Source organism: Hordeum vulgare, chromosome 7H (genome assembly GCF_904849725.1).
Source record: "Hordeum vulgare subsp. vulgare chromosome 7H, MorexV3_pseudomolecules_assembly, whole genome shotgun sequence".
Taxonomy (NCBI): Eukaryota; Viridiplantae; Streptophyta; class Magnoliopsida; order Poales; family Poaceae; genus Hordeum; species Hordeum vulgare.
In genome coordinates this window covers 503,579,689-503,604,747 of record NC_058524.1, presented here as the reverse complement: position 1 = coordinate 503,604,747, position 25,059 = coordinate 503,579,689, and positions in this window count along the sequence as shown.

The window sequence follows — 25,059 nt, the reverse complement described above, 5'->3', positions numbered from 1 at the left end:
GCACGACATGAAGAGGGAGATCGCTTCATATGTGGCCCAGTGCGTCGTGTGCGAGCAAGTTAAGGCTGAGCACCAGTGACCCGCAGGGCTGCTACAACCTCTCCATGTGTCGGAATGGAAGTGGGAGAAGGTAGGCATGGATTTTCTTACCGGCTTAGCAAGGTCTAGCAGGGGCCATGACTCGACATGAGTTGTTGTCGACCATTTGACCAAGGTGGCCCACTTCATCCCTGTCAACACCACTTATGATGGGAACAAGTTGGCCAGTCTCTACATTGAGCGTATAGTAAGCCTTCATGGAATTCCCAAGGAGATTGTATCTGACCGAGGCACGCAGTTCACCTCAAGGTTTTGGAGGAAACTTCAAGAGGCCCTCGGTACCAAGCTCTCTTTTAGCACCGCCTTTCACCCACAAACGGGAGAACAGACGGAAAGGGTGACTAAAATACTCGAAGATATGCTCCGCGCATGCGTCCTAGCGCACGGAGCCAAATGGGAAGACTGTCTGCCGTTCGCTGAGTTTTCATACAACAACATCTACCAGACCAGTCTCCACCTGGCCCCGTTTAAAGTATTGTACGGACGGAAGTGCTGCACCCGCTCAACTGGTCGGAGACCGGAGACAAGCTGATATTCGGTCCACAAGTCTTGCGCGAGGTACTAGAGCAGGTGCAGCTAGTCCAAGAGAATCTGGAAGCAGCCAAGTCACGGCAAAAGAGTTATGCGGACTCTCCCACAGGAATGTGGAGTTCAATCCCGGAGACCTAGTGTACCTCCGTGTTACACCTCTCAAGGGAACCAAGCTTTTCCACGTTAAGGGGAAAGTCGCTCCAAGGTTCATTGGACTATTTAAGATCACGACAAGGCAAGGAGAGGTCGCTTATCAGTTGGAGTTACCTCCAGAACTTTCAGGTGTGCACAACGTCTTCCACGTGCACAACTTCGGAAGTATCTTCAAGCGCCAAATCATCCCGATCCTTGCAAAGGCATTGACCACTAGGCCATTGACCTTCAGTCTGATCTCACCTACCGCGAGAGGCCAATCCGCATTCTGGACGAAGCAGAGCGATGCACCAGAAGCCGCACTATCATGTATTTCAAGGTTCAATGGAGCAACCATACCGAAGCCGAAGCTACATGGGAGCGTGAAGACTATCTCCGATCTGAGTTTCCTCACCTTTTTAGCACCTAGCTTAGGAATCTCGGGGACGAGATTCTTGTAAGGGGGATAAATTTGTCACACCCAGTTTTGGGTATCACCTGTCTGTATTATGAAATTTTGAGCTTGTTAAAACTTTTTTGAAAACTAATGTTGTGAATGCCATTGTATGCTTTTATGCTTGACCATGTGAGGATAAAACCCTAAATTGTTTTTGCATAACACTGATTTCCAAAAACCCATGCTTATTTCTGATCAAGGTAAAACCCCACCTTGAGTTGCACTACATGCCCCTGATAGCAAGCAGTGCTTCTACTCATAGTTGGTGATTTTATTTTAACCCATCTTTATATTTCAAAACCACTAAGATATTATTTTTGCAATTATTTTCCTGATTAAATAACATGTCCATTTCTGAGGCCAGAAATGGTATTCCAACATGGAAAAATACTTTTCTGCCTTAGAAAAATCTGATTAAATTTGGAGATGATCAGAAGGACATATATTTTCCATACATAGGATTTTAAACACCATTTTTATATTATAATTATTGATTAAAACTATGAAAGCTATTTCAGTCTGTTTTGGCATGTTGAAATATTTCCAAAGGAAATATTCTCAGTAAATTCCTAGAAAATTCCAGTAATATCCCTGAGCTCTGTTTGGTGTCCACATAAAGTTTCACCTTGATCCAAGGTGAATAAGGACCCCAAATAACCCAAAAACCATTCCTGTCCAGAATCAAGTTAGAGCAACTCTACATAGCAAGGTTTGCCCTATGATGCTAAAACTTTGCAAGAGTGCCTAATACCTCAAATGAGGGTTCCACACCAAAAATGGGATTTGTGGGACTTAGTTTGCCCACACTCCCTTTGGAAGGGACAGATCTGGTCACATTGGAGTATTTTCAAGTTTACAAAGCTAAACTTGTCCTTTGGAGCTCAAATTTGGTGAAACCCCATGGTTTACCACCAAACCCAAACCCATTAAGTTGCAGCACCACTGTTGGGGTGCAACCCCCTCAAACCACTGTCGAAGACCTTCTGACAGTTAGGAAAAAGCCATCCTAACCACAGCTAAACCAAACCCCTTTGCTTCAAACTCATAGATTAAGTGGCCAGCATCTGTGTCTAACCCCAGTCAACTGGCCCCTCACTGGTTCAAAGTGGAAAGGCCAAAAACCCCAATTTATATTTCAGTTCATGACTGACAGCACCAGTATTTCTTGCCTCCCTTGACCAGCCGAAGCTCCCACTAGGACCAAACGGAAAGCTACACTCCCAGCCAGTGCCAGGACATGCTAGACACGACCAAAGTGCCTCAGAGCGCGCCAGCATGCCACGACACTCTGGGCGCGCTACAGGGAGTCACCGAGGCGGGGCGACGTTCTCGGCCAGTTCCAGCCTCCCTCGAGATGTCCAACCTCCTCCCCGACAACTCTCCTCACCGAGGCGTGACGCTTGCCCGCGTGCACCAGAACCGGTCAAGGTTGTGCGGCCGCGAATGCTCGACTCCTCTCTCTCTCTCCCTCAGCTGCAGATAGTTCGGGCAGTCCAAAACCATGTCCTGAGACCGTGGTTTCGACCCCAGCCTCTCTCTGCACCCCCATGCGCGCCATGGTGAGTCACCGGCGCCCCGAATCTTCTCACCGTCGCGGGCCTATAAATAGCCCTCCCCCCGCTCCAGCACCCGTCAGATAGCTTCACCACGATCACTAGTACCTCCCTAGCCACCCCAGCAAACCGGCAGAGCCTCGGTGCTCGTGATCGACCGAGGCCCCTCCGCCTCGGAGCTCCGGTCGATCTCCGACTACACGACGGCTCATGCGCCCCTCGACCCATCAAACTAACCCTCTCAACCCCAGGAAGCTTTCCCCCAACTCGCCCAAGCATTTTCGTGCCTCTAGCCAACCCCTCGACCACCTCCACAAACTCCTCCGCCATGGCCTCCTCGTCGCCGGCGAACCCCTGCCTCCCAGTCGTTGTTCCGACTACCAGTAGGTAGGGGACAGTAAGGCGAACCAATTCCAGTCCTCATAGGGGCATGAGAGCATCGCCAACCACGCCGGCGTCCTCCTCCTCCTCTCTGGCCAAAGCTAGGAGATGACCCCGATAGGTGTGCCCCACTTGTCGGTGGCCCAGCCGCCTTCCCCACGCTGTCCTCATCCACTGATGGTAGGGCCCCGCATGTCAGGTTCAAACCTGACGGCGCGCATGCCTAGGCAGGGTGTCGGCTGGCCATGGGTCAGCCCAGCTTTGGGCCGAGCCAGGCCGGAGTTTTAGCCGTTTTTTCTTTTATTTTTAAACCCTGGTTTCTAAAAAATTTATAAAAATATTTAACCAGTGTAAAAAATAATTTGTCCACTGTTATTCTTCTAAAAACATAGAGTATTTAATGATATACTTGGATGAAAATCTTCAACAACTATTCTATTTTTCATTAACAAAAAGGACTAAAATGAAATAGTTTTGCTTCTCTTTCGTTGATTTCAAAAGTATTCCTTCAAGGAAAATTAAGAAAAATATTTTTAAAATGACACCTTAGATTTATCAGTAATAAAGAACATTTTTAAAATGACTTTGTGATCTGTTTCTGTGTGAGGTATTTTCTTATTTATTGTTTTATCGACGATAGAAAATCCTCTGACGAGGGAATTGGTGCGGAAGACCTTGAAGACCCCGGATACTTACCTGACCATGGCAAGCAACCCTTTCACCATGACTGAGCATATGTTACTTTGCGTGTTAAAATAGCTAGTATTCCCGTTGCATATGATCATAAGTCTCGGTAATCATTTGATATGATTTTACCGAAGGCTCCCCCGGAGCATGTGCATTGAGCTTGACCCTACCCCTTGAGGGTCATGCTAATACAATGTTGACAAGTAAAGATAGAAGTAGTATTATCATGAGCATGTTGATGGCATAAAGCAAGAGTTTACCAAAACCCCGTCGGGTGCCACTAATGCCTGAGGGTGATGATGAGTTAGGTGGTCACTTTTGGTGAAGTGATGCACCAGGTATTTTTGTAAGTATGGTTTCGGAAATGGGATTAGATTTATGATGTGTCGAGCTTCCCAACCTTACCAGTACGACCATGTTACCCCTCGTGGGACGGGGCTATGTTAATTACTCTGGTCGGTGCTAGCAAAGAGCCACATTACTAGTGGCGGGAGTGATGTGTGGTTACTCTCGTGATGGGGTCATGCCGGGTAGGACGACTATGCCATTTTTGTGAGTTCCAATCACACCGTTGGTCCCCACATGGTTGGTACTGTCCAGAGTTGGTGCTCGTAAGACATACAACATGTGGGCTGGGTACCAATCGAGTGGACCTCTTTGTCTAGTATCGTCAGGGGAAAGGCATTGATCGGGTACTTACCTGGGGTATGTGATATACCGCGAGTCGTGGATGACATGGAAGTTTCCCGGATCTCGTGGGTCCAGCGTACTACCTCTGCAGAGTGTAAACTATTCAAATAGCCGTGTCCACGGTCAAGGATAGTTGGGTAATCCTGCTTAAACTACGTCCGGTCATTTCCACATAAACCAAGTGTGTGTAAGTGTGAGTGTGTGTGGTGTTGAAAGGTGTTGCTATGATAGCAATGATATGACCAAGTTCGGTGACTTGTTATATAGGGTGAACCCGGAGGGCTTAGCCCTCGACAGATATAATGATATCTGTAACCTGTTCTTCAAAAGTAATTCTTTAACTTGATGCATATTATGATCGTTCCATTTAGATGGCTTACACCAAAGATGCATGATAATGTTATCTTTTACTTTCATTGTTCATGTCATGGGCTGTTTGCGAGCACATTCAAAGTACTCATTGGCTTGCCACTGGTTATGTTATTGACCAGACATGGAAGGACCGGAGTTTGGAGATGAGTACGTCTTCGGAGACGCCCCTCCGAACTAGGACACTTCCAAGTCAGAATGCCTATCGGTATAGGCTTTATGGAATGGGCACTCGCTTAGCCCCTTTCTTTTCCGCTATTAGTGTATCTGAGTGATTTGGCCTTAGGCCCTGTCTTGTGAACTTGACCCTTCGGTCATGTGTTGTAATAACCGGTACTTGGATGTAAGACTCTTTTATTCGGTATCTGTGTTCGGTGAGCATTGATCTCTGGGATCACTGAGCACGGGGATCCTCGACTAGTAAGTCGGGGTCCCCACATCACTCACAATAACAAAGAGGTTTGAGCCAAAATGTAACCTCACTCCTCAAACTGCTTGTACTTTTGAACTTCTTGACGACTCTGACAGTGATGAACAAATTCATGCAACTGACTAACTTGCTAGGGAAGCTGAAGAAATGGTTGCACTTGAAGAACCTGTTACTGCCAGGATGACTGCATCATCCGTGCCTGAAGAAACTGCTCCAGATACAAAATCTTCACACGTGGAGAAAGAGAATTTTCCTTCTGCGTCAGGAGTGAAGAAAACAAAGGCTGTAGAAAAGGAAGCAACAAAGAAAAGAAAGGCTTCAACGAGTTCAGAGTCCTTAGAAGCAAAACGCTTCAGGACTTTGATAAATTCCTCAACTGCACCATTTGACGCCACCCCTATCAAGACAGCACCCTCCTATGTGATGGTGCCATTTAGTGTCGAGCACGTCATCCAAGAAGGCGATGAAGAAATGGAAGACACTCGATCTATTGCTTCCACGCCAATTGATGAAGAAATTGAAGCAGATCCAAATCCTTCAATTCCTCAAGCCTCATCTCCTCAGCTAGAGCAGAACACAAATATGGGAGATGAAGAAAAAGATGAAGAAGTGGATATTGGTAGTACACAACAGGTGATCAATGGCGACTACTTGGAAGAGGCTCATCCCAACACACAAGTGACAACTCCATGTCCTCAAGTTCCTGAGTCCCCTGTAGCCACTAAAGAAATTCATATAGGGTCTAAAGACAAGAGAACTTAGATGAAGTCCATTCAGGAGACTGAATCAGCTGCATCGACTGAAGACACTGCCAATCAAACAGCTACTGAGGAAACTACTGCACCAGAAATTGGTGAATGTGCACAACATATATATTCCTCAAAGTGAGAAAATTGTGGCTGAAGAACATGTTCCTCAGACTGAAGACACTGCCTATGAACCTCATGTTGATAATCCTCAGTCTGCAGTGGTTGTGGCTGAAATTCCTCAAACTGAAGATCTTCGTGGACTTGTGGGCTGTTTCAAGCCAAATCTTCAACCAAAAACTCTCCAGCCTTACACTAGAACAAGAAGGCCAAAGTTTGACAAGGCAAGATTCTTTGATGCAAATCACTATTTCATAGACGCAAATCATTTTGACTCTCGAAGGATAAGGCACAAAAGATTCTGGACCACTACTCAGCTGAATTACTATGGCACTGTACTATTCAACAATGATAAAGTATTTCAGCAACGACAAATTCCTCATGTAGATATGGAGAACATTCCTTGCTTTGCTCTAGTTCTTCGCGTTCTTTTTTATGCTGGGGTACTGCCATTCTGCATGGACATCTGTGACTGGAATGAGGAGATCATCCTTCAATTGTACGCCACCTTGCACATCTCAGGTGAAGTTTCAGATGTCAACACTTGGGTTCTGGACAGGATGACTCAGAACACTCATTACAAAGCTCCTTCTATGGAATTACTTCATGCAGTACTAGTTCCAATTCCTTCAGAGGGAGCCAGATGCATCTATGAAGAAACTAAACTGCCCAATCATATGATGCAAGTGCTGATGAAGCCATTGGCTCCTAGAATGCTGCCAAGAACCACAGTCCTCATGAAGTAATTGCTTATGTGCCTAGGACAGTTTACTGCGTTTTGACAAAAAACCTCTGTCCAATGAAGGGACAGAAGTCTGACGATGAAGATGTTGTGGGACTCATGAAGAATTTGCTATTCAATATCATCCACGTGATTCCAATAAACCTTCACGGTTTCTTCATGAGGACTTTGGACAACAATGCTCTATCACCTTTTGGTCTGAAGCCTGAGGTGCCGAGGATTATGAAATTCATCAAGGCTAGATCTACAATTCCTTACAAGGCAGATTTTTAGAATCACCTCATGTAATGCCCCAAGAGTGTAACTTGCCATATTTGGAACCTTCTCTATGTGGGTCCATCCTGTCAGTGCCATGAGAGATCAATGCATGTGTTATTTCATGTGATGTCAGCTTGACTTGTTTTCCCTTTGCATTCATGAATCCATTCATCCATGCCTATTTTGTGTTTGTTACCATGTGTGTATGATGTGCTTATGCATATGTCTATGTGATGATATGATGATGATATGTGAAATGATGTAGGTGTGGTTTGAAAGTAGGAAGCACTATGTGGATTGCAATAGGTTTCAAAACTTCTTCCTCTGTTTTATCTCTAGCTCAAGATTCACTTGTTCCTTCCCTGCTTCAAAAATGCCCATGTTCTAGTATGATTTGTGGTGGATGAGATGCTAGGTATTTGTTGTTTTGAAACTATGTCTTAGTGGTGCAAATATTCACAAAACAGATCCACTAAATTCTGTTTTGTAAATATTTATTTGCTCCAGATATTCCTTTTATATTTTACTTAAATAGGACATAATTCCTTATGACCAGGGGCATTTTTGTTTTATTTTTAGCTTCCACAGATTTTCCAATGTTTTATTTTCTTGTCCCTCATTGTTTTAATAGGAAAACCACATTGGGTTTTTCCTTTTTCTTATCTGGCGCCACCTAGTGGGCTTTCTCCCACAAGCTGGCCCAGCAACCTTCCCTCACGCATAGCCCCTTCCTGTAGACGGTGTTCCCGTTCCTCCTCCTCCGTCAGTTCGTCAAAGAGAGAGAGAGACAGGGCGCCAGCAAGCAACGCCGTCTCACGGACGTCGAGGCGCGCGTCCCTCACCTCCTCCTCAATATATACCCCCTTGGCGTCCGTGATAGGCTAGGGTTCCTCCCTTGCGCCGCCACCTCTTCCCCATCTCCTCCTCCCTCTCTGTCGTCGGCATTAGGTAAGGGAACGAGCTCCTCTGCCATGGCCGCAAGCTGAGTAGGTCCTCGCCATTGCTGCCGTACCCCTGCGTCCTCTCCATCCCCTCGGCGAGCAGGCGGGACCTCCAAGGAACCCATTCCCGCAACTAGGAGAAGCAGATCTCCACTGCTTCCCCTTCTTTGACGACGACGGCTTCCTCCCCGACGATCTTCCCCGACGTGGCTTGTTCCCCTTCTTCCTCTACCTCCTCTCCGGCAGACACGACGACCTCGTCCAGTGGGTGAGGTGCTTCCCCTGTTCCGGCCACCGTCGAGCAGAGGAAATACCCGAGGGGATGCTCAATAGAGTTACCTCCCCTACTCTGTTAAGATCCAAGCGAGTAGCAGAGTGGTAGGTGCGTTTTGGTGCAGTGGACGGTCATGGGTTCGAAACCCCTTTTGCATTTCTTTTTCGACACAGTAGCGTAGGGAAGTAGTTTACCCTGCTTGCATCCCCTGTTCTGTCGAGCAGCTGGTGGTTGCAGTGTGCTAGTTGATCAGGGGGTCTTGGGTTCGAATCCCCCCAATCCTTTTATTTCTTTTGCATTTCTTTGTTGTTTTTATTTTTCTTGTTATATGTGTTGTTGTGGTATGATAGAGCCCTTGTGTGGTATCTTCTTCTCCACACAACCAGTAGGTTGTCCCTGGTATTTATCTAGTATGTGTAGAAATGCATGTGAGGTATTTGTGTGTAGTGTTTGTGATGTGAGGTATTCATGTTCATGTGCCTTAGCTCATGTATGTGAGTGTGTAGGTAAGTGTGTGATGCACTAGCGATGTATGTGTAGATGCATGTCACCATGTATGTGTTTGTGTGTTACTTAGGTGCATGAGTATGAACCTGAGCACTAGCTTGTGCAAGTATGTGGTGTGTGTGTGTGTGTGGGTTTCCTCCCCACATACCTTGTGAGTAGTGTAGGTGATGATCTTGTGGTGTGTGTGTGTGTGGTGGTGTGCTAAGGCACATGAACATGAGGTCTTCCCCTCATGTACACCATTGGATATGTGAGAGTGTGCAAGTACATGTGTAGATGATGATCTAGTGAGTAGCATGTGATATAGCACTATTCACCTCTTGTGATTCCATGTAGATTTTCCTTTCAAGTTTGTGCCCATTTGTTCTATGCTAGTGCCTATGTATTATATATGTTTTTGGGGTAGAATCATCCCAAGAATCCAATGGTGGGTTCAGATTCCACTTTGGACCACTTTCTGGGAATGTCATATTTATGTTTTGTTCAATGTTTAGAGCTTGGTTCCATGTGATGTGATGAGCCCAAGGGGATGATTCCTTGTTGGGGTAGTAGAGGGTGAACCCCTCTATAGCATGTTGGTTTTGTTAAATGCTTACGAGTTCATATGTGCATGTTGTGCCTAGTCAAAGTAGGCATGTGGCTGAAAATTTCAGCTTAGTGAAAACCTGTGATTTTCACCAAGTCTGAGAAACTGCTGTTATTTTCTTCCCTTGTAGTTGTGCTTGCAAAAGTTCATATGTTGGGAATCAGCCCCTGCAATCAACTGAGAAGTTGTAGCTTTTGTATTTGTCTAGCTCTCTGTCAGCTTTCATTCCATTTGGCTTCCTCTAGATATTGTTTTGGGTGCTGTCAAAATGCTTCATAGCATAAACAGCTAGTGAGAATCTGAGAATTTCACAAAGTCCCTGAAAACTGATATTTTTGTCCAAGTTAGCAGCTGTAGAACTTTCTGTGTGAAACTCTTTTGTATTATATTTTTTCTCATGCTTGTAGAGATTTTGAATAGCTTCTGTCACATATCTTATTTGGCACATTTTTGTGGCTGTAGGTGCTTTGCATGTAGCTCTCAAACTGCTATGATGTTGTTTAAGACAGAATGTATAGTTTTGATGTTTTGATGCCTGTGAGTGCATAGTTGATGGTGTGGTGATTTTCCTTGCACCACCCCATCCATACTTGTTTGTTTCGTCATTTGGCAAGCTGGGAATACCAGAAGTATGCCACTGGAGTGTGTTGTGATGGATTTGATACGTCGGACTCCATTTTTTGTTTCGTTGTTTCCGGTTGATCCGTAGCTCCGTTTGTAACGTTCTTTATATGTTTTTGCATCGTTTTCGCGTGATGCATCTGTTCACGACATTCTCATGCATGTTAAGATAGCTTAGAGTGCAGTTCTGTCCAGAAGTTTGTATTTCCTTCTCATGCATGTGCAAGTGACTAGAATAGAGATGCATGCTACATTTTAATCTCATGCATCATGTGGTTGTTGCATCTTGTTGTGCTGTTGTTCATTGGATGCTATATTTATGTTGGGTAGCATCGGGATCGGAGAGCGAGCATGTGGATCCGGGAGAGTACGTGCACGACGATCAAGAGCAGTTCCAAGCTTAAGACATCACAGGCAAGATGATATGACCTTGATTCCATCTCTAGACTTGTTACGCTAGATTAATGTTTCCTTCGTCATATGCTCGCTGCCTACCACTGAAATAATTGCCTCCTGATATTGCCATGAAACCCAAACACTTATCCCTTCCTAGCAAATATTGAATGGATAAGTAGGCTTTGCTCAGCTTCTAATGTTAGCATTGCTAGTTGCAGGTGCCGTTGTCTCATGTGATAACATGAGTTTGATATCATTATGTTAAATCTGTTATTTAATTAACGCACCTATATTTTTTTGGTAAATAACAGAAGGCATAGCCTTTTGCCGGGTGCTTTGTTCCGTTATTACCGCCATAGTTTCCGGTTACTGGTGTTTGATTCCATAACTGATCGCTCCTAACACGTTCCGGGTTGTTATGGGGACCCCCTTGATAAATCGTGTAGTGTTAAGACTTGTCCGGCAGGACCCAACATTGGTTTTAATCTGCTAATCACTTAATGATAATCTGCATAGGGAATAGCTACCCCGAGGAATTAATCAACAACCCGGGATAGTGCTCCTCATGAGTGTTGGTCCCACCTGAGCGATGTCTGGGCCCCCCTAGTCACCCAGAGGTTTAGCCATCCCGACGTCTAGCTCATCCGTCATGTCCTGAGACTGAGATACGCGGCTCTTATCGGGGTTGTCGACACGAAGGGAGGTCCTACTAGTCTTGTCTTAGCTTAGCGATATATCTTGCATATAGGAATCCCGGTGAAGCTTTGGTTCTCCCCAGAGTTGAGGTTTCCTCTAAGGAATCCGACGAAATCACGAGATTCATGATAGAAGATTACTTTGCGGCCCGTGACCGTTTGTGATAGACTAGTTGGAGCACCCCTGCAGGGTTTAATCATTCAGAAAGCCATGCCCGCGGTTATGTTGCAACTTGGAATATTTGTTAACATCCGTTTCTAGATAACTTGAACTAATCTAATAAAAATTACCAACTTTGTGCATAACCGTGACTGTCCCCTTCGAAGACCTCTCTTCGATCGGGACCACGGTGGTGTTATGTTTGACGTAAGTAGGTGTTCAGGATCACTTACTGATCAGCTAATCATCGACCGCTAGTATAGACCACCTTATATGCTTAGGATGCTGCAACCTAAACACTAAATCTTCCTTACCTATTAGCTTGACTCGTTCTGGCACCAAGGTCATAGATTGGTGCGTCCCCGTGGCTCACAGATTACTTCAACACACCAACAGGTACATGTATGCCCGACACAGGTGATCGCAATGGCACTCAGCTGGCGTGGCAGTACGATGAGGAGAACGACCGCTTGTACGTGAACTATCCAGAAGACCGAGGCATGGTTGCGATCGTGGGCAAGCATGTAGGGTAGCATAGCCTTTTCTCATGTTATGTAGTCTGTAGCGGAACTACCTTGTCTGAATAAATGTGTGATGTAAACTACGATATATTCTATGAGATGGCAGATGATTCTCTATTTGTCATTCTATTATTTTGTATGTGCTATGTTATCGTGCTTGCGAAACGCTTAGATGCGCTTCTTTCCATTTTGGGGCCTCGTTCCCTAAATCGGAAAGGACCGCATCTTAGTCGTTACAAGTTGGTATCTGAGCCTTACGACCATAGGAGCCTTTGTGTGATCATACTTGGTCGAGTCCAGTCTAGTAAAATGTTTTGAGTCTTAGTTATATCGGAGAGTAGGATTCTTTTTCTCCTCTTCCATGCTCTGGTGAGGTTCCCGACTTAGCAAATGTTAATTCTACTCCTCTTTTCGCTCAAAAAAATTTTAGGATCACGCGGGTATTTTTGAAATCTATATGATTTCGATGTGACGGAGTTCTGTCTTGGTGCCTACTGTCTGCCTTGATTTCTTCCGGGGAGTTGAGCTCGAGGGGATTCTTGCGGACATCGCCATCATTCAGATTTCTGAGTATCTCACAACGAAGGATGTTTGTAATTGCTTCAATACTAGTAGTGGCAAGATAACCCCAATGTCCCTAGTACAGGTGCAGATGGTTCGGGAGTACTGGCATACTTTGTATCGTTGTGATCACGAGGGTCTGTTGTAGATGAAGGTCCGAGATTCTGGTTATGTGTTGACGGGTGTGATACAGTGGACGAGTTAGTATAGGAGTTGTGTGAATATTACTCCTTGTATCCGTGTACCAGATTGCATGACCAGATATTTCGGGAATTCATAGGTGGGATATCAAGTAGTGACTTATACGACAATCTTCCTACAGATGCATGATGTGAGGTTGGGATTCGATATTCAGTGGGTATGTTTGTTCACGGTCGTCTTACAACGGTTCTCGTTGTGTCTTAAAGAGTCCTTGTAGCTCGCTACGACTCGGGGATACTTCGTAAGTCGTGTGCACTACCTTGCCCAGGATGGCTACTGTAAATTCGATCCCGTACGATCTTATCCACGAAGATATCGGATGAAATCTCGATAATATGTTTGTTCTGAGCAGTTCTAGATCATACTTGTTTAAAAGTGGTCTTAATCAGAATTTTGTCGACGGTCACTTTGAGGAAGCATTCTTACTATTTTGTTCGAGTGCAATTGCTAATATTCCTGTTCAGAGATTCCTGCCTTTTTGATTCAGCTATACCATCAATATATTCTGTGGGCTAATGTGTTGTCCGTCTTCAGGAAGGCTCCACCAAGTCGTTAGAAGCCAAGTCGTGAGGATGTGCCGCCACCACCTCCTCCTCCGGAGAATCCTCCTGCATCGCCGCCTCCTCCTGTAGTGGCTTGGCAAGCGGTGATGGCTGCTACAAATGCAAACACTCAAATGCTGATACAGTTGTTGCAAGAGAGGACTAATCAGCAGCAAGGCAATTTCCAGCATGTTGGCAATCAGTTCGCTCATCTGAGTAAGTTCCTGTCAAATCAGCCGAAGACTTTCACTTCCTGTGACCAGCCGTTTGATGCTCAGGATTGGATCCGTGACATGAACAAGCACTTTGAATGCATCAATGTTTGTCCTGAGGATTTCGCCAAGTTTGCAACATTCCACCTGAAGGGGCAAGCATCTATCTGGCGGCAACATTTGAAGGATTCCTGGGGTGCTAGAGTGATCACTTGGGATGAGTTCTGCCGTGACTTCAGATCCCGGTACATCCCATCCAGCTTTGTGGAGGAAATGCGTGAGAAGTTCAGGCGTTTGAAGCAAGGTGCTAACTTCGTGTACAAGTACAACGTCGAGTTCCACGAGCTAGCCCGATATGCCTTGTAGGATATCCCTGATCAGGAGAGCAAGATTTATCAGTTCAAAGGTGGCTTGAAAGAAGATTTGCAGTTAGCTCTCGCTTTGCACGATCCCGAGGAGTTCGATAAGCTCTACAACTTAGCTCTCACGGCTGAGGCAGCTTTGCTCAGGGTGGAGAATTCTAAGAAGCGCTTCAAAGATTCCAGCTCGTGTTCCTCTACTCAGGTGGTTTCAGAAGCAACAGAAGTATTGGGTGTCTCCTCCTCCTCCTCGGCACACGCAGTAGTTCAAGCATTCTGGTGGCCGTGGTTCTTCCCACCCACCCAACCCAGCTTTCCAGCAGAGACTCCAGCAGCAGAAGCAAGGTCCTCCTCAGACACAGTACCGTCAGCCAACAGATGTTACTTGTCACAAGTGTGGGCACAAGGGTCACTATGCCAACAAGTGCACTTCTCAGCTCCGTCTTCCGCCTCCTCCTCCACGCAAACCCCCAAGCAGTGCTCTCCTAAAGTTCAAGCCCACGTCTGCTCGAGTCAACATGGTGAATGCGGCTGAGGCAGAAAACTCGTCAGATGTGATCATGGGTAACCTCCTCGTTAATGATATTCCTGCTAAAGTGTTGTTTGATTCTGGTGCTTCGCATTCGTTCCTCTCCATTCCATTTGCATCCAAGCATAATGTTCATGTTGAAGAGCTTCCTAGACCATTGTCAGTAGTTTCTCCAGGAAGTTCATGCATGCTAGTACTCGTGCTCCAGATGTGTCTGTCAAGATGGGCAGTTATTCTTTTCTGGCGTCTCCTATTGTTCTTGGAAAGTGTGACATTGATTTGATCGTTGGTATGGACTGGTTGGCCATGAACAAGGCATCGATTGATTGTGAAGCTAAAGAAGTGAAGCTTACTCACTCTTCGGAGGACGTGATTATCTTCGCGGCGTGCGATGACACAATCCGTATGTTCTCTTTGAATGAAAAGGGTGAGATTAATCCTATTTCGCAAGTCCCAGTGGTCTACGAATATGAAGATGTGTTTCCAGAACAGCTGCCAGGAATGCCTCCACACCGAGAAGTTGAATTTGTTATTGAGCTTGAACCAGGTACTGAGCATGTGTGCAAACGGCCGTACAAATTGGGTCCAGAAGAGCTGAAGAACTTAAGAGGCAACTCAATGAGCAGGAGCGTTTGGGTCTGATCACACCGAGCTCGTCTCCGTGAGGATGTGGAGTTCTGTTTGTCAAGAAGAAGGATGGCACAGACCAATTGTGGGTCGATTACCGCCCATTGAACAAGAAGACAATCAGAAACAAATATCCACTTCCGAACATAAATGAGTTGTTCGAACAGTTGAAAGGGGCTAAGATCTTTTGCAAGCTCGATCTCGGAATGGGCTATCATCAAATTCGCATTCGTGAAGAGGATATTCCGAAGACTGCCTTCAGGACTAGTTTTGGCTCGTATGAGTATACGGTCATGTCTTTTGGTCTGGAAAATGCTCCTACGACATTTTGTCAAATGATGAACTACATATTCTCTCCATTCAAGAATGAGTTCGTCTTGCTGTATCTCGATGATATTCTGGTGTTTTCAGAGACTGAGGAAGAGCATGAAGAAGATCTCAGGCTGGTGCTTGATAAGTTGAGAGAGCATAAATTCTATGCTAAGTTTTCCAAGTGTGAGTTCTGGTTGAAAGAAGTCGTCTATCTTGGGCACATCATCTCTACCGAGGGCATCAAAGTTGATCCGTCAAAGGTGCAGGCCATTGTTGAGTGGGAGCCTCTGCAGAATGTGAAGCAGCTTCGAAGCTTTCTCGGGCTTCCAAGCTATTGTAGAAGGTTCGTTGAGAAATTCTCCAAGATTGCTAAGCCTCTCTCAAATCTTCTTCAGAAGGGTGTGAAGTATGCCTGGTCTCTAGAGTGTTAGTTGGCCTTCGACACACTCAAAGAGAAGCTCACCTCTACTCCAGTCTTGGTTCGTCCTGATGATTCCAAGCCTTACCAAGTGTTATGTGACGCCTCTCTTCAAGGTCTTGGTGCAATTCTGATGCAAGAGAAGAAAGTGGTTGCTTATACCTCCAGGCAGTTGAAGCCAGCGGAGAAGAATTATTCTGTGCATGATCTTGAGCTCGCAGAAGTGGTACATGCTCAGATGACTTGGAGACACCTCTTGTTGGAACGAAAGGTTGAAGTGTTCACCGATCACAAGAGTCTCAAGTACATCTTCACCCAGGCTAACCTGAATCTTTGGCAAACTCGTTGGGTGGAAATGCTCAAAGATTTTATTCCGGGCATTGTGTACACGCCAGGAAAAGCTAATGTCGTGGCAGATGCTTTGAGCAGGAAGGCTTACTGCAACAGTCTCATTCTGAAGCCTCTCTAGCCTGACCTTTGTGAATATTTCAGAAAGCTCAACCTTCAGTTAGTACCTCAGGGATTTCTTGCAAATCTTCAGATCTCTCCTACCTTGGAAGATCAGGTCCGAGAAGCACAACTTCTTGATACAGTGGTGAAGAAAGTCAAGATTGGAGTGGCAAGGGTCTTCCCAAACATAAGTGCTTCAGTGTTGATGCCAGAGACAAGTTGTTCTTTGTGGATCGTCTTGTCGTTCCGAAAGGTGATCTCAGGAAGGTAATTATGGAAGAAGCTCATAACTCTCTGTTCTCTATACATCTGGGAAGCTCCAAGATGTATCAGGACTTGAAACAGACCTTCTGGTGGACTCGCATGAAGCGTGAGATTGCTCAGTTCGTAAATGAATGTGATGTATGTCGAAGGGTGAAAGCAGAGCATCAACGTCCAGCAGGTCTTTTGCTTCCTTTGCCCATTCCCGAGTGGAAGTTCGACCATATTGAGATGGATTTTGTCAGCGGGTTTCCGAAGTCTAAGAAGGGTAATGATGCCATCTTCGTCGTCATCGACAAGTTGAGTAAAGTGGCTCATTTTCTTCAAGTGAAGGAATCCATCTCCGCAACTCAACTTGCAGAGTTGTACACTTCCAGGATAGTGTCTTTGCACGATGTGCCTATGATGATTTCTTCATATCGCGGAAGTATCTTCACTTACAAGTTCTGGGACTCTTTTCAGTCTCTGATGGGCACGAAGATATGATTCAGCACAACTTTTCATCCTCAGACTAGTGGTCAAGTGGAGCGAGTCAATCAGGTCCTTGAGGATATGCTGAGAGCATGTGTTATCTCTTTTGGCATGAAGTGGGAAGACTTCCCGCCTTTCACTGAGTTCTCGTATAACAACAGTTATCAAGCTAGTTCAGGCAAAGCTCCGTTTGAGATTCTCTATGGCAGGAAGTGTCGTACCCTGCTCAACTGGTACTAGACCGGCGAGCGTCAGATTCTTGGGAATGACTTGATAGAAGAAGCCGAAGAGATGTGTCAGGTCATTCGGGATAATCTCAGAGCAGCGCAGTCCCGTCAGAAGAGCTATTACGATAGCAAGCATCATGACATGTCTTATGAGCTTGATGACTTCGTCTATCTCAAGGTGTCCCCTATGAAGGGTACACAGCGCTTTGGCATGAAAGGCAATCTTGCGCCTCGTTTCGTTGGTCCTTTCAGAGTTGTTGGCAAGGGAGGCGACCTTGCATACCAGCTCGAGCTCCCGTCAAACTTTGCAAATGTGCATGACGTGTTCCATGTCTCTCAGCTCCGGAGATGCTTCAAGACTCCCGAGCATACTGTTCATCTTCAAGACATCGACCTTCAACCCGAGCTATCCTATCGTGAGCATCCAGTTGCGGTTCTCGAGGCAACTAGGCGCAAGACCCGCAACAAGACTGTCAAATTTATCAAGGTGCAATGGTCACACCATTCCGATAAAGAGGCCACTTGGGAACGCGAGGATCACCTCTGTTCTGAATTCCCAGAGTTCTTTCAGTCCTAGATCTCGGGGCGAGATCTTCTTGTAGTGTGGGAGAGTTTGTAATGCCCGAAGAGTGTAACTTGCCATATTTGGAACCTTCTCTATGTGGGTCCATCCTCTCAGTGCCATGAGAGATCAATGCATGTGTTATTTCATGTGATGTCACCTTGTCTTGTTTTCCCTTTGCATTCATGCATCCATTCATCCATGCCTATTTTGTGTTTGTTACCTTGTGTTTATGATGTGATTATGCATATGTCGATGTGGTGTGATGACATGTGATGATGTGATGATGATATGTGAAATGATGTGGGTGTGGTTTGAAAGTAGGAAGCACTATGTGGATTGCAATAGGTTTCAAAACTTCTTCCTCTCTTTTATCTCTAGCTCAAGAATCACTTGTTCCTTCCCTGCTTCAAAAATGCCCATGTTCTAGTATGATTTGTGGTGGATGAGATGTAGGTATTTGTTGTTTTGAGACTATGTTTTAGTGGTGCAAATATTCACAAAACAGATCCAATAAATTCTGTTTTGTAAATATTTATTTGCTCCAAATATTCCTTTTATATTTATTTAAATAGGTCATAATTCCTTATGACCAGGGGAATTTTTGTTTTATTTTTAGCTTCCACAGATTTACCCATGTTTTATTTTCTTGTCCCTTTTTGTTTTAATAGCAAAACCCCAGTGGGTTTTTCCTTTTTCTTATCTGGGGCCACCTAGTGGGCTTTCTCCCACAAGCTGGCCCTGCTCCCTTCCCTCACGCGCAGCCCCTTCCTCCTCCTTCGTCAGTTCGTCAGAGAGAGAGACAGCGCGCCAGCAAGCAACACCGTCTCACGGACATTGAGGCGCGCATCCCTCGCCTCCTCCTCCTCCATATATACCCCCTTGGGGTCCGTGCAAGGCTGGGGTTCCTCCCTTGCGCCGCCACCTCTTCCCCATCTCCTCCTCCCTCTCTGTCGTCGGCATCAGGTAAGGGAACGAGCTCCTCCTCCATGGCCGCACGCTGAGGAGGTCCTCGCCGTCGCTGTCATACCCCTGCGTCCTCTCCAACCCCTCGGCGAGCACGCGGTACCTCCAAGGAACCCATTCCCGCAACTAGGAGAAGCGGATCTGCACTGCTTCCCCTCCTTCGACGACGGCGGCTTCCTCCCCGACGATCTTCCCCGCCGTGGCTTCTTCCCCTTATTCCTCTCCCTCCTCTCCAGGAGGCACGACGACCTCGTCCAGTAGGTGAGCTAGATCCTTCCCCCTCTTCCCTGACACCAAATCATGAGCCGTAGCCCGTAGCCGTGCCGTGTTCTCTTCTCTGTCGCCGGCGCCGCCGCGTGTAGTGGAGCCGTAGCTGTAGGGCGTCTCGTGGCGTGATAGTTAGTGAAATGGAACCCTGGGAGCCCCTACTCTCTTCCATCAACGAGCGGCAGTCCAATTTGTTGTGTAACGCCGGCGAGGTGCTTCCCCTGTTTCGGCCACCGTCAGGTAGAGGAAATACACGAGGGGATGCTCAATAGAGTTACCTCCCCTACTATGTTTAGATCCAAGCGAGTAGCAGAGTGGTAGGTGCGTTCTCGTGCAGTGGGCGGTCGTGGGTTTGAAACCCCTCGGCGCACCCCTTTTGCATTTCTTTTTCGGCATAGTAGCGCAGGGAAGTAGTTTACCCTGCTTGCATCCCCTGTTCAGTCGAGCAAGTGGGCAGTAGCAGAGTGGTTGCAATGTGCTAGTTGATCAGGGGGTCTTGGGTTCGAATCCCCCCAATCCTTTTATTTCTTTTTCTTTTGCTTGTTATATGTGTTGCTGTGGTATGATCTACCCCTTGTGTGGTATCTTCTTCTCCACACAACCAGTAGGTTGTCCCTGGTATTTATCTATTATGTGTAGAAATGCATGTGAGGTATTTGTGTGTAGTGTTTGTGATGTGAGGTATTCATGTTCATGTGCCTTAGCTCATGTATGTGAGTGTGTAGGTAAGTGTGTGATGCACTAGGGATGTATGTGTAGATGCATGTCACCATGTATGTGTGTTTGTTACTTAGGTGCATGAGGATGAACCTGAGCACTAGCTTGTGCAAGTATGTGGTGTGTGTGTGTGTGTGGGTTTCCTCCCCCACATACCTTGTGAGTAGTGTAGGTGATGATCTTGTGGTGTGTGTGTGTGTGGTGGTGTCCTAAGGCACATGAACATGAGGTCTTGCCCTCATGTTCACCATTGGATATGTGAGAGTGTGCAAGTGCATGTGTAGATGATGATCTAGTGAGTAGCATGTGATATACTCCCTCCGTTCCTAAATATAAGTCTTTTAAGAGATTTTACTAGAGGTCTACATCCGAAGCAAAATGAGTGAGTACATTCTAAAATATGTCTATAGACATCCGTATGTAGATTTATAGTAAAACCTCTTCAAAGACTTATATTTAGGAATGGAGGGAGTAGTACTATTCACCTCTTGTGATTCTGTGTAGATTTTCCTTTCAAGTTTGTGCCCATTTGTTCTATGCAAGTGCCTATGTATTATATATGTTTTTGGGGTAGAATCATCCCAGGAATTCAATGGTGGGTTCAGATTCCACTTTGGACCACTTTCTGGGAACGTCATATTTCTGTTTTGTTCAATGTTTAGAGCTTGGTTCCATGTGATGTGATGAGCCCAAGGGGATAATTCCTTGTTGGGGCAGTAGAGGGTGAACCCCTCTATAGCATGTTGGTTTTGTTAAATGCTTAGGAGTTCATATGTGCATGTTGTGCCTAGTCAAAGTAGGCATGTGGCTGAAAATTTCAGCTTTGTGAAAATCTGTGATTTTCACTAAGTCCGAGAAATTGCTGTTATTTTCTTCCCTTGTAGTTGTGCTTGCAAAAGTTCTGTGTTGGGAATCAGCCCCTGCAATCAACTGAGAAGTTATAGCTTTTGTATTTGTCTAGCTCTTTGTAAGTTTTCATTCCATTTGGCTTCCTGTAGATAGAGTTTTGGGTGCTGTCAAAATGCTTCAGAGCATAAATAGCTAGTGCGAATCTGAGAATTTCACCAAGTCCCTGAAAACTGATATTTTTGTCCAAGTTAGCAGTTGTAGAACTTTCTATGTGAAACTCCTTTGTATTATCTTTTTGTTCATGCTTGTATAGATTTTGAATAGCTTCTGCCACATATCTTATTTGGCACATTTGTGTGGATGTAGGTTCTTTGCATGTATCTCTCAAACTGCTATGATGTTGTTTAGGACAGAATGTATAGTTTTGATGTTTTGATGCTTGTGAGGGCATAGTTGATGGTGTGGTGATCTTCCTAGCACCACCCCATCCATACTTGTTTGTTTTGTGATTTGGCAACCTAGGAATACTAGAAGTATGCCATTGGAGTGTGTTGTGATTGATTTGATATGTAGGACTCCATTTCTTGTTTCGTTGTTTCCGGTTGATCCGTAGCTCCGTTCCTAACGTTCTTTATATGTTTTTGCATTGTTTTCGCATGATGCATCTATTCATGACATTCTCATGCATGTAAAGATAGCTTAGAGTGATGTTCTGTCCAGAAGTTTGTATTTCCTTCTCATGCATGTACAAGTGACTAGAATAGAAATGCATGCTACATTTTCATCTCATGCATCATGTGGTTGTTGCATCTTGTTGTGATGTTGTTCATTGGAAGCTATATTTATGTTGGGTAGCACCGGGATCGGAGAGCGAGTACGTGGATCCAAGAGAGTACGTGCAGGACGAACAAGAGCAGTTCCAAGCTGAAGACATCGCAGGCAAGATGATATCACCTTGATTCCATCTCTAGACTTGTTATGCTAGATTCACGTTTCCTTCGTCATATGCTTGCTGCCTACCACTGAAATAATTGCCTCCTGATATTGCCATGAAACCCAAACACTTATCCCTTCCTAGCAAATATTGAATGGCTAAGTAGGCTTTGCTCAGCTTCTAATATTAGCATTGCTAGTTGCAGGTGCAGTTGTCTCATGCGATAACATGAGTTTGGTATCATTATGTTAAATCAGTTATTTAATTAATGCACCTATATACTTGGTAAATAACGGAAGGCCTAGCCTTTTGCCAGGTGTTTTGTTCCATTATTCCCGCCATAGTTTCCGGCTACCGGTGTTTGATTCCATAACTGATCGCTCCTAACACGTTCGGGGTTGTTATGGGGACCCCCTTGATAAATCGTGTAGTGTTAAGACTTGTCCGGTAGGACCCAACATTGGTTTTAATCTGCTAATCACTGAATAATAATATGCATAGGGAATAGCTACCCCGAGGAATTAATCAACAACCCAGGCCAGTGGTCCTCATGAGTGTTGGTCCCACCTGAGCGATGTCCTGGGCCCCCCTGGTCACCCAGAGGTTTAGGCATCCCGACGTCTAGCTCATCCGTCGTGTCCTGAGACTGAGATACGCGCCTCTTATCAGGGTCGTCGACACGACGGGAGGTCCTGCTAGTCTTGTCTTACCTTAGCGATATATCTTGCGTATAGGAATCCCGGTGAAGCTTTGGTTCTCCCCAAAGTTGAGGTTTTCCTCTAAGGAAACCAACGAGATCATGAGATTCGTGATAGAGGATAACTTTGCGGCCCTTGACCATTTGTGATGGACTAGTTGGAGCACCCCTGCAGGCTTTAATCTTTCAGAAAGCCCTGCCCGCGGTTATGTGGCAACTTGGAATATTTGTTAACATCCGGTTCTAGATAACTTGAACTAATCTAATAAAAATTACCAACTGTGTGCGTAACCGTGACTGTCCACTTCGAAGACCTCTCTTCGATCGGGAACACGGTGGTGTTATGTTTGACGTAAGTAGGTGTTCAGGATCACTTAGTGATCAGCTAATCATCGACCGCTAGTATAGACCACCTTCAATAACTTGTTCTACATAAGTTAGCCACCATATATGCTTAGGATGCTGCAACCTAAACACTGAATCTTCCTTACCTATTAGCTTGACTAGTTCTGGCACCGAGGTCATAGATTGTTGAGTCCCCGTGGCTCACAGATTACTTCAACACACCAATAGGTACAGGTACACCCGACACAGGTGATCCCGATGGCACGCAGCTGGCGTGGCAGTATGATGAGGAGAACAACCGCTTGTACGTGATCTATCCAGAAGACTGAGGCATGGTCGTGATCGTGGGCAAGCATGCAGGGTAGCATAGCCTTTTCTCATGTTATGTAGTCCATAGCGAAACTACCTTGTCTGAATAAATGTGTGATGTAAACTGATATATTCTATGAGATGGCAGAGGATTCCCTATTTGTCATTCTATTATTATGTATGTGTTATGTTACCGTGCTTGTGAAGGCTTAGATGCACTTCTTTCCATTTTGGGGCCTCGTTCCCTAAATCGGAAAGGACCGCATCTTAGTCGTTACACCTCAGCTACTTGCCTCCACTTGAAGTCATCAAGAAATACTTCAAGATGATTGAAGGCAAAGGCAAATCTGTAATTGATGAAGGATCTCAGTCCCTTGATGGCCAACTTCGCAAGGTTGTGTCTTATTCCACAAATGATGACACTACATCTCAAGACTCAGCTGCAAGAGGTAAAGCCCCAACCGAGTCTGCACTGCATGTGATGACTGACTGTCAGCTCTTTCTAAGTCTTCATCAGAAAGTCGATCGCAACCACAAATGGGTAAAGCGTCAGTTTGGAGCCATTTTAGATGATCTCAATGCAACTCAGAATGATGTGAAGAAACATCACTATTACCTTCATGACATCTTCAACCGAATGTGGGCCATTCTGTCTCACCTCAAGACCTCTAAGGAACTCACTGAAATGGAATTCCAGCAAGATTTTCACTAGTCCTGGCCACCCAAGAAGAAGTTCAAGAAGATTCAAGTTCCTTCTTCGGTGTCCAGCTCATTTTCCTCAACGCGCACAACTGATGAAGTTGAAGATCTTGACGACACAGCTATGACGGACGACCCCAACGCTCCTCCTCCACGAACAAAGTAATATTCCTCAAGTGCGTGAGTCCTCAGTTTCGTACCTTCTCGTCACTTGATGATAAAGAGAAAGAAATCTGAGTTAGTCTTCAAGAAGGTCTACTTTATGGGCTTTTGAACTATATTTTCTTTAAGTTACAACTCTCGTTCTTTTCAAGTGTTTGGTTTTATGAGTTGTAAACTTATGCAAAGTGGTGGTCTGGCACTTTTGAACCGTTTTCCTAGCATGCTTATTCCTCACGTTGATTAATGCACGCATGCTGAAATTCATGAGACTGCACTTTCCATCATGCATTTCTAATTCCTCATGGTATATGTCATATGCTTGCATGGATTACAAGATATAGGGGGAGATCTCCATTGTATAAATCCTCAATGTGCATTTGTAGTCCAAAGCAAATTCCTCAAATATGCCCATCTTTAGGGGGGGGGGGGTTCTTTATATCTTGCATTCAAATTCCTCAGACTCTATACTTACACTTCATATTATTATCCCCGTTGAAAACTTAACCTATTTGTCATCAATCACCTAAAAGGGGAGATTGCAAGTGTTTTTGTTAAGAGACTGATGTGTTTGTTAGTGTACTCAAGCTCTATAAGTCACTGAGGAGTTTGAGTCATTTGATGAATATCGACCCCTAAAATGTATGTCTTTGGCTGAAGACTTTAGTATTTCCTCGAGGACTTAGAAAGTGAGGAAATTGGTGTGTCCGGGAAGAAATTGATGCGAGTACTTTGAAGTGTGAAGACTTTCATTGTTGTAGTTTCATTTTTTGTATTCTGTGTCATACGACCACATGCTATTAAAGGGTGTCGAGGTAAAACTAAGGAAAAGTTTCCAAGTGATGCTCATCTCAAATCCTACACATACAAATCCTTCGAGTGAATCAAATCTAAAACAGTTTAGTCAAATTCTTCAGTGACATAGACGAAGATCTTCTGGTACCGGAGGAATTTTCTCTAACTAAGGTGTTAGGTTTTCGCCTGTGTGAATTATATACCAGTGAGGAACATGAGTGACATGAAGACTTTCACAGTCGAGATGTTCCGACCGTTGCTACGTTGTACGCGAGCTGTCACCAACCTTATCCACATAACGGTCATATCATTGGGGCATTTATGTCAATTCGTGTTGGGATTGCTCCCCGGCTATAAATAGCCGCCCCATAACCACTAGTTGTTTGGCTGCTCCGTGAGAGAAACTCACACTTGTCATTTGAGAGGAACCCATTGCTCAAAGACTTTGAGAGAAAATCATCAGTGAGGAAGAACCCCAAACACCCAAACCAAAACCCAAAAACCCCAAAGTGATTGAGCATCACTGAAGAGATTGTTGTCGGATCGAAAGTATGTCTAGAGGGGGGGTGATTAGACTACTTGACAAGATAAATCTTTTGCCTTTTCCAAATTTTACTTGAGAGGCAGCTACGACAGTTATACCAAGTCAAGTACACCCTACACATTCCATTCTAATAGCATAGCAGCAGAAATA